At 35.2% G+C, this 11,130-nt stretch overlaps 1 non-coding gene across 1 annotated transcript; it reads left to right on the top strand.

Moving 5' to 3' along the window:
- Positions 1-10,005: 10,005 nt before the first annotated feature.
- Positions 10,006-10,078, top strand: TRNAR-CCU. The gene has a single exon. It is a non-coding gene; the product is annotated as a tRNA-Arg (tRNA).
- The last annotated feature ends 1,052 nt before the right edge of the window (positions 10,079-11,130 follow it).

An 11,130-nucleotide genomic window follows, 5' to 3' on the forward strand; every position in this document is an offset into this window, starting at 1 on the left:
GGTTTGATCTGGTGAAGTGTAAAGGTGACCAATCCATTCATGGCTGTGGACTTTTTCCAGAAATTCTGGAGTCCATCATCCATGCTGGCAAAGAATGTCAACTCTGAACATGTCTTGAAACCAATAAGAGACAAAACCTTGGATTAAGTTATATTCCGTCAATACCTACTTTTTCATTCATGGTTGGAGCATAGCAGACAGTGTTGATCTGTCTGATGATTTTATTTTGCTTTAATCTGTCTGACGAATGTATGCTGTTATGGCAGTGGAGGGTCAAAGTTCGACTTTAAGCATAAGATTAAGAAGATTTCTCTTAAAAAGTGTCTAAGCTTCAAAAGAAAAAGCCGAGATAACCCTCCATTAAGAATTAAGATGGGGTTGGTGACCCAAGGGGCTAATGGTAGGGTTTCTCTTCTAGAACCTTCTTGCTTTCTCAAGGTCATTGAGTTTCCTATCTTTGTGACATTTCATGGATCAGGGTGACAGTTGGATTGTTAAAACTTCAAGCTCTAAATTGCCAGGCTCTTTTGGTCTTCTCAGCTTTCTTTCTTTTTTCATATTTTATTATTGGGGCGTTGTTCTCTGTGCCGCAGCGCAGGCTGCGCTCAGGGGGGTCATTGTGCCCACCACCATGTGCCTGGGCGCAGCCTGCGCTACGGCACAGAGAACATTCTCTCTTTATTATTAGGGAAGCAGTTTTTTGTACGGGAGTGTGCCCTACACCGGCACTCTCATATGTCTATCTTTCTCCTCCTTGAAACAATGGGGCAGAGGTGTCTTTTCACATGGGGAGGAGAGAGATAGACTCATGGGAATGCTGGAGTAGGCCACACTCCAGGACAAAGATCTTTTTCCCTTATTGTTATTAGGGAGAGAGTTCCCTAAAAGGCAATGTAGCCTTTGTGCCAATCAGAGCATGTTGAACCATCAACAGGGGGATCATTATTCTCTCAGGTTCCCTACTCAGTAGTTAGTACAGTTGTCCGGTTCCTCTCATAGGGGGTGGAAATGACGACCTAACCCCCTACCCGAACACACTACCCGAGTGAGGTTAAATCGTCATTTTCGCCCTCCTATGAGAGGAACCAGCAACCGTACCGGACAGCGAATTTGAGAGAAAAAAATTTCATCAAGAGGGATGTGATTTCTACCTATCATGGGGGTAGGCTGTCAATTTACCCCTTCTATGTCTGGATGTGCGGTCCACACTACCTTTCAGGATTCTTTTCCCATTATCATTATTATTATTATTATTATTATTATTATTAAGGAAAATTTCACGAACACCCTCTATAATGTAATCATATATCAATATATCACAGACACCCAAAAAATCAGTGAAATCTCAACCTTCACCCTGACGTTAAGCACAGTTAGCAACCAAAGTTAAAATGTCCATTTTAACCTAGTTATTTAAATAATAAGCTCTCTTTCCATCTTCTTCTCTTCTTCCTTATTCTTTTCGTGGAACATCTTCCTTTTTCGTACCTTCGGAAAACTCGATGTGGCTACCTTGCTTTGATCTGCAACTTTCTTTCAACAAGAGGCCACGAAATGCTGCGGATTAGAAAGAACGAAAGCTTCCTGTAGAGGAAACCAGAGAACCTAAACTAATTAAGTTATTTTATCACTCATTGGATCTCTCTTTCGTACTCTTCAATCCATGGGAGGGAATTGTTCGAATGAGTTAGGGTTTCTGCAACTCGATGGAGATCACTTTTTTACTAACGCTGATCCAACAAACTAAAAATAATCTTATAATGTTTTGTAAACAGACAAGTGGAAACAATTTAAGAAGTATCTCATATTGCAGAAGAGTGTAATAATCAAATTAAAGAAGAAAGAATGAAAAAAAAAAAACCGTAAATCAGATGTTGGGAAGACTCAAAAGTAAAAGGGGTTGGAGCAGCAGAATGACAACAGAGTGAGAATAGATTTGTAGGTAGTACCTGAAGAGTGAAACTTGTGATGGTTTCTTTTGAGGAGAAAATGAAGGTGAGGACATTGAAAATTGAACAACCCTAAAAGCAAAATATCCACGAGATGTATGCTCGGCTGAACCTGAGCCTAAGCCTGTGCCTGTGCTATCCGGGAGAGAGCAGAGGAAAGAGAGGAGGAGAGAAACTGGGTGAGAGAAGGAAACCAGAAAGGACGGGGCGAGGGTGAGTGGGTCAATCTTGCCTCTGTACGCGAGAGAGAGAGAGAGTGGCTTCCCTGCTGGATTCTGTCAAGAGACTCCCTCTACAAATGGGGCAGCTGCATGCGTTGATTCCATGGCGGATGAGTTGCAGATCAGTCCTCTTCCCTGTTCTTGTTTCTTCCGCCATCAGAATGGTTTGTAATTTGGGGTTTTACCTTCAAGGGTACTATGGGAAGTTCATCCTGTGGTAAGGGTAATTTCATCATTATAAAAGAGTTAACAACGATTTAACTGCACAGAACTAACGGAGTGGACTATAAGTCGAAATAAAGTCATAAAGTAAGGATTGTCTATGATATATCACAAATTTTTTGGGTGTCCGTGAAAATTTTCTTTATTATTATTATTAATTTTAAGGAAAAAAAACTCTACTTGATCGCATAGCCCACGTGGCTCTTGTGCCTAGACACTAAGACACAGAAGCGCATGGAAATAACACGTTGCCCCCATGAAAAGGCGAAAATCCCTCCCTAAGAGATGCTTGTGCACATGCTCCCATTGGCCAACGTGCATTTAAGCTCTAGAGGTCCAAGCAAGGATCTCTTTCCCTTATTATTATTAGGGAAAAAGAAAACTGCTTGGTCACGTGACCCCTGCGCCTAGATACATGAGCACATAAATTACCACCCACCAGCCCCTCCTAAAATAAAATAAAAAACCCATCAATGCTGATGCTTCTATGCATACTCTCATTGGCCCCTGCATAGGTGCAAGGGCTATCCAAACAGTGATATCTTATTATTATTATTATTATTATTAAGGATAATCTTCTCTGCCCGAAGGCATAATCATCCTTTGTGACTTTGGTTAATTTCTTGCATAGCTTCTAGGAAAGCCTTTTTTTCACTATCCTAATATCTGCCACATGGTAGATCAAATGAGACTTGAAGTGTATGAATAAGTGTGGCCCAAGGTTCTTAACTTACATGTCTAAGTATCAACCGAATAGAATTGGTCATGTGATGAAAAAGGTTTTAAAAATCTCTTGAAACATACTTGATAATATGCTGAAAATTGGTTAAAAACAAAAGAAAAATGTCAATTCATGGGTATTTATAATCAAATTTGAATTTTGAAATTTAACATGTCCATTTCAGATCATACACTATTTATCTAATGATTGGAATTACCACATTGTTTTCTTTAATTGCATTTTTACACTTTATCAATTCCACTTTTTTTTGGGGGATGGGGAGGGAGGGTTTGGAGTGTTTAGAATTGCCAATAGTATCCCTTTTAATGGTTGTGAAATATTTTGTTAAATTCAAGTTTACACCACTTCTTGTGCTATTTAGGGTACAAATCCTATAATCAACATTCAAATAATAGATTCATTTCCTCCAATTTAGACAATAGGGGTTTATCTCATATTCTAGAGAGCCAACTTCTACAATTGAGAATTTATGAAAAGTATATCTAATGGGAAGCTAAGACTTGGAATCTTTACTAACGATAGCTAATAAAAAAATGGGTTGCTATAGGCAATTATTTTGCTTCACATGATTTCGAAGACTGGTTTAAGGCTTAACCTAAATAAGGGCAAATTTTTTATTATCTTATTTCATGTTCGCTTGTGTGGCTTAGCCATAATTATTTTGTTTCTTGTCACAACCATTATTAATTATCATCAAAATAGAGAGATTTACTCAAATATTCCCTCATTAGATGAGATCAAGTTAATTTCACCAAAAACTATTGCCAAATAATGTAGTTTTGGCAAATGCATTAAGCCTAAACTTGTGTAGAGACCAGGTTCATATTTATGCATCTAGTCACTTGTTTGTTTGGTTAACATGTTTAGATTAAAAAAAATAGTTTAAATTTTAAAATGTAATACATTTAAGGGAGATTATTATTGAAATTTTAATAAGTCGCTTTAGAGGAGTCTTCCCTTGGGATTTGAATCTATGCATTTTAAAGGATTGGGAAATACTTTAAGATTTGTAGGGTATTCTAATAAAAATATCCGATAAGATAATAAACTTTAGTAACAAATGTCTCTTGAATGAAGGCATTTGGATTTATACTACATAATTGATAACCTCAAACATATACTAACTAATAATTTGTTTAAGATGTTTTAGTAATACAATTAATGTATGATTTCCACTAAAAATATCGATAGACAATGTTTTTTAATTTTACATTTTTTTTGGGAGGGTTGGTTACCTATTTTCTAACTATTATTTTATTATATTACAAGAAATATCATTAATTAGACTCTATACTTAATGCAACCTTTAATACGTAATATATAATACATAATATGTATGTATGTATGTATGTATGTATGTATTATTATTATTATTATTATGTATTATGTATGTATATTTTATTGTCACCAAGTAGGTGAACTTAGAAGTTTTAATCTTACATTTTGCCCCTTATATTATTGGACAAAATTTTCCTCCACCCATAAAGGATGGTTCACAAACCCAACCCCACCTAGGGGTTTTAATACGTTCCAAAGGACTCTCCTGATACCCATTCTCGCCCCTTGGTGAATGGGATCTCATTCACCGTGGGTGGAGGGAAACTCAGTCCTATCTTATTCTCAAAAGTTATTAAAGTCAAGGGTAAAAAAGCATTTTCAAAATAAGTTGAAAGGGCCTTAGTATTATGTCATTTTCAATAATTGTCATTGTCCATGTGAAATGACATAATTTATTTTCATGAAAAAAGAAGTGTGTTATAAAAAGGTACAAAAAGAAAATGTTACAATTTTGTTGTAACTAACCTTTGTGACAACAAAATTTTCTCATTTATATAAAGTTCTCTAAGCCTACGGCATACATTGCGGGTCTGCACCTTCGCACATGGATTATTATATATTTTTAAGAAATATAACTAATTATTAAAAAAATCAATGTGAAAGCGTGTAGTGTACCCTGCTTGCTTAGAGAAACCTCTTCCATAAATATATATAAAATAAAAAACTTAACATATGAACTTAAGGAAGAGGTTTTCCAGTCTAGTATCCATATAACTATGCCTTAGTTGAGTGCCTACTTCAGCCTCATGGAAGATTGGATTGGGCTGAATTTTTTTGGATAGATAAGCCCTATGGTCCCCTATTCATGTGTCAAGTTTCACCTTAAACAAAGATCATCATATGATGAAACAAAACATTGAAGATCATAAGGGATCTAACAGTGACCAAAGTACCAGTAGATGTGCATTGACATACATGGGATGGGAATCCATACATATAGGTAAATAATTGAATTTATGTCTAAAATTTGACATATGGTCTATCCAAATCCATCTCCTAGGAATCCAAAGATCGGATTTATCACTTTACCCTTTTCACATGGTGGAACTAAGTGTTCAAACCAGAGATATCTGTACCTAGTGTACCGACAATGGAAACTTTTGCCATAAACTTATGTCTCTTATTATTGTATAGGGCAAGGGTTCTCAGACCTGCTAGGGTTTTTTATTCACTTTCACTTGAAATATTTTATTTAAAAAAAATTCATGTGAGGGGGTATAAGAAACCCTAGCGGTTCAAAGAACCTTTTCCTATTGTATATATATCAAGTTGAGTAATCTTATAGATTTATGCATACCATAATGGATCGACTACATACAACCCCTTTACTCTCATAGTTTACTTAGTACTTCCTAGTAAGTTGACATTACTTTAAAAATGATCAAACTAAAAGCAAATTAAAGCAAAATATTCCTAATACTTTCAATGCTAGCTCCTTTAATGTTGTAGATTTAAAAGCAATAAGACTTAGTAAACTAAAAATAAAGTAAAATAGAATGTGTCTATTACTTTCCATTTTCCTTTAATGTTTTCTTTTGAATGAGGAACCTCTCTTTCCTCTTATTTATACATGTCATAATTTTTTCTATTTTGTGCAAAACTTAACTGAGGATGGTCTTCTTTGTTTATTTTTCCAAAAGTGAATATTATAGAACGCAGTAGACATTATGGAAAGGGAAGTTTTTTGTTGGGAAATTATTAAAAAATATTATCTTTAATAAATATGGTGAAATTATTATAGTTATCTCCCAGTGAACTAGTAAATAATATTGTAACTAATAATTATATATTACATATTTTATTAGGGGATATATTAATGAGATTGAACAATTTATGTCTTCTATCAAAATTTTTTTTTTTTTCTATCTTAGTATAATATATTTTTTTAAAGGTGTCGTATGACAAGTGAAAGGAAGAAAGATATAGGAAAGGGATAAATGCTACTACGATTAATTTAAATACTCTACCAAATATAGATGAAACATCAATAATCAACATCAAACAAATTTTATAGTCTATTCGATATAATTTAATATTTTATATAAAGTAAACACAAAGCTAAATAATGGAAAACAAGGAGAGCGAAAAATAAATATTGACCTCTCTCAATCTTATAGATCCTTTTAGATCTTTAGCTAAACTAAGGCCACCAATAATTAATAATCTTAATGGGAAGGAGTCTTTTTTTTTTCTTATATCCCCAAATTTTATTATGGAACAAATAAAAAAACAAGTACAGTAAGGGGGAAACATCCTACTTGACCTCTAAATGTCATACAAAAAAACACATCGACAAAATAGTTGAACCACCACTCCCAAAAAACTAAGTACAAAGACAGGCACAAGCCTAGCCTTCCAAGGAAAAAGGAAAAATCAAATATAAAATATCTAAAATATAGCAAACCAAAGTTACCGCCAAACTAAAACAATATAACTTCATGGACCGAGTTTTCCTCCATCCACGGTGAATAGAAAACAAGGAGAGCAAAAAATAAAGCTTGAGCAACCTCTCTCAATCTTATAGATCCTTTCAGATCTTTAAATAAACTAAGCCACCAATAATTAATAATCTTAGTGAGAAACAATATTTTTCTTTTCTTGTAGCCCCAAATTTTCTTAGCAAATAAAATTTATTATGAAACAAATAAAAAAGAGTACAATAAGGGCGAAACATCCTACTTGTCCCCTACATGTCATACAAAAAATAACACTGACAAATAGTTGAATCAATACTCTATCCCTAAAACAAAATATAAAGAGAGGCACAAGCCTAGCCTTGCAAGGAAAAAAGAAAAATAAAAATAAAAAGATCTAAAATATAACAAACTGTACCATCAACTAAAACAATATAACTCCATGGACCGAGTTTTCCTCCACCCACGGTGAATGGAAAACAAAAAAAGAAAAAAATAAAGCTTGACCTCTCTCAATCTTATAGATCCCTTCAGATCTTTAGTTAAATTAAGGCCACCTATAATTAATAATCTTAGTGGGAAGTAGCATTTTTCTTTTATTGTAGTCCCAAATTTTCTTAGCAAATAAATTTTATTATGAAACAAATAAAAAACGAGTAGAATAAGGGGGAATATCCTACTTGTTCCCTAAATGTCGAACAAAAAATCACACCGACAAAATAGTTAAACTGGCACTCTATTCCGAAAACAAAGTACAAAGAGAGGCACAAACCTAGCCTTGCAAGGAAAAAAGAAAAATCAAAATATAAAAGATTTAAAATATAGCAAACCAACTCTACTGTCAAATTAAAACAACAAATTTCATGGATCGAGTTTTCCTCCACCCAAGGTGAATGAAATTCCATTCACCACGGGTGTGGGATGGGCAGGATGAGTTAATCAGAGGCATCCAAGATGAGGTCCCGAAATTAATGCCAAACTAGAATTATGAAAATCAACATTGAAATAAAAAAGTTTTAAGATAAGTAGGATGAAGACAGAGTATAAGGTATGAAACTTTAGCAAAGTAACATTTTTAACCATCTAGGGTCAATCTTCAGTAAGAATATGATATAGAAGATGATGTCTCATAGAGGATTAAAGTAGGATGCCTAAAGTGGTGAGATGCATCTAGAGTGTTATGTGATCGATAGATTCCCTTAAAGCTTAAAGGAAAATTTTATAAGATAATCATAAGACCATCTATGATGTATGACTCAGAGCATTAGGCCGTTAAGAATTGTCATATAGATAAGTGTAACGGAGATGAGAATGGTGAGATAGATGAGTGCCAAAACTAGGAAGGATAAAATAATGAATGACTTTATTAGGGCTGGTTTGGGACTAGTCCGGGTTCAAAATTAGCTACAAAAAAGTCGCTTGAGGTGGTATGACCATGTTCAATGGAGGCCGCCGGATGCTCCAATTTCAGAGGAATGACTTGATTCAGATAGGAAGTACTAAAAGAACAAGGGGCAAGCCTAAAATGATGCTAGGAGAAGTGGTTTCTAGTATGACGTCGAATAGGGCTGATTGGAAGGCAAGGTTCCATGTAGCCGACCCAATTAGTTTGTTTTAGTGTGATTTGAAGTTGTGGTTGTTGTGTTCCTTTTCACTTATTCTTTTTTTTGTTTGTCCTTGTAAGGATCCGTGTATCCGAACCCATTTAGTTCGAATAAAGCTGAGTTGCTGTTGTTTTTGTTATTTTTCAAATGTTTAATTTTAAACAAAATTTTTCAGAAGATTTTCAAAGTCTTATTTCCCAAGTGACATACTACATTTTTTCCAATGATAAAAATCAGTTCTAAACAAGAAATAGAATCAATGAAAGACATAAGAATAACCGTTCTCACTTCTTGTTAATTTTCGTCCCCTTATGAGGGAACATGGTTCTACCTTCCAATGAAGTGTAGTAAGATAGAGCTACAACGGTTATTGGCCATATGTGACAATATCTAACATAGTTCAAATTTAACAAACATATTGTCCATGTCATCATCTAATCATATGTTACTTTTGGACCAATCTTATTTATTTATATTATTTTAAAATTTTTATAAAATCACTTTTAATTTGTTATGAGATGCAATATACACTACAAGCAAAGCGCTTAAATACCACACTTGCACCATGATTAAAAGGCCTCTATTGCAGTAGTTAATAACTACCACAGCCAAATGTTCCCATCTACAGCTGCAGTTGCCGAGGATTGTCATGAAAGAGACCATATAGCTGCGGTTCTCATAAATTGTGGCCAAATATACATCATATAGTTGTAGTTGCCATTAACTGAAGCAATATGTGTATAAATGACTCTGGTTTCCATTAGGTGTAGTTTTGGAACTGCAACAATTGATCTTTTGCTGCAATTTTTAGACCTATGACGGTAGTAAAAACCGTGGCCAAAGATGTTATTTCTTGTAGATATGATAACCCTTGACCATACAAGTAAAAATTAAAGAAGTTTTTGCAAAGTATGCCTAAGGGTTGATATAGGCTCTCAAATCTAACCTACAAAGGATCCAGGTCCTCACCATTTAACTGTTAGAATAAGGGTGTCAATTTTGTATCTACTTTGTGTCTGTTATACCAAACCAAAACCGTATCGATTGACACCCTCTTATGTAGAATGATCAACATCAATTGACTCAACATGGCAAAACAAGCCACTTTTGCAATTAAAATTGGGATTTGGGCGAGAGATTTGAGGTGAGGTGAGGTGAGGTGAGGTGAGGTGAGGTGGAGGTGGGGGTGGGGGAGGGAGAAGAGAATAATTATCGCCTCCAATTCGCGGGCACCTTCAATTCCTGTAATTCTTCTAATAGGGGGGAGTGGATCCCACCTTGGGCAGTGTTTTCAGGCAATGGGTAGGATGGTCATTTCTGCCCCCTGTGAGGAATTGAAGAGATTGGAGGGGATAACGATTTAGGGGGAAGACAAGATTACAAGACTATCTAGAAAGCCTATGATGTTTCTTCACTTTCTAATAGAATTAGCTTTACTTAAAAAAAAAAAGAACAACCAAGCCAACCAAAAGAGGTACACTTTGAATAATATTAATATTACTTCTAGTTCATCAGGCGCCTGTAGCTCAGTGGATAGAGCGTCTGTTTCCTAAGCAGAAAGTCGTAGGTTCGACCCCTACCTGGCGCGGCTTAATTTTAAATCTAATTTCATTTTTATTTAGTAATTAAAAAAAAAAAAAAAAAAAAAGACCACCCTATACTTGTTGATTTTAAAACCCATAGTTTTTCTTCGACCCGAGCCTTAGGGGCATGGTTCGTGATCTCGGTATCGACTGATCAGATCGGGATCACCCGAACTTGGGTAAGTATGACACTTTTGTCCCTATTTTCTTATTAAAAAAACTATTTTTTTTAAAAACATTTTTACCTCTATCCGTACAGTTGGATCGGATCAATATCGGGATCGGACTCGACCGATACCGATCCGATCAGGCCAAAACTGGCCGATCCGATTCGATACCTCAAACCATGCTTAGGGGGGGGGGGATCTTACCATGATTAGGATTTTAAAACCCAGATTTTCATGTTCTTCTCCTAGGTCTCTCGTGCATGGTTTGTAATCTCATATCAGATTGGCCGATATCAGTCAGATTGGATTGGTATCGGTCAAGGCCAATCCCGAGATTAGACCGATATGGCAAGGTTTAACTGGATCGTTCCCTGGATCGGTCAATACGATACTTGTCATTTTTTTGGGTTTTAGAACCCATATTTTTTCTTCATCCCGGGCCTTTCAAGCTATGATTCATGGATTTGGGGTTTCAAATCTGTGGGAAAAGGGGGGATCTTGCCATTTTTGACTAGGGAATCGATCTAGGGAATATTTCATTCTATATAAACATTGATATACTTAAGGAAGTTAGGGTTTTAAAACCCATATTTTCATGTTCTTCATTTCTTCTTCGAGTCTTTCAGAAATTTAACTTCAAATCCACAAGTGAAAAGGGGGGTATCTTACCGTTTGGACTAAGAATCTATTATGAAAAAATTTCATTCCATGAAAACATTGATTTTAACGCACAAAACCTGGAGTTTTTAGATAATGGTGGTAGTGAGTGAGGTTGAGAAGGTGGAAAAAATAAGTTCAACCTAAAAAATAGGATTAGGGAAGCAATCATAACAGTGATTGCTGTTTTTTCAGCCTTGTTTTTTTTTTTTTTTCCCTCTTAAAATTTAATA

This window comes from Telopea speciosissima, chromosome 3 (assembly GCF_018873765.1).
Source record: "Telopea speciosissima isolate NSW1024214 ecotype Mountain lineage chromosome 3, Tspe_v1, whole genome shotgun sequence".
In the NCBI taxonomy this organism is placed as follows: domain Eukaryota; kingdom Viridiplantae; phylum Streptophyta; class Magnoliopsida; order Proteales; family Proteaceae; genus Telopea; species Telopea speciosissima.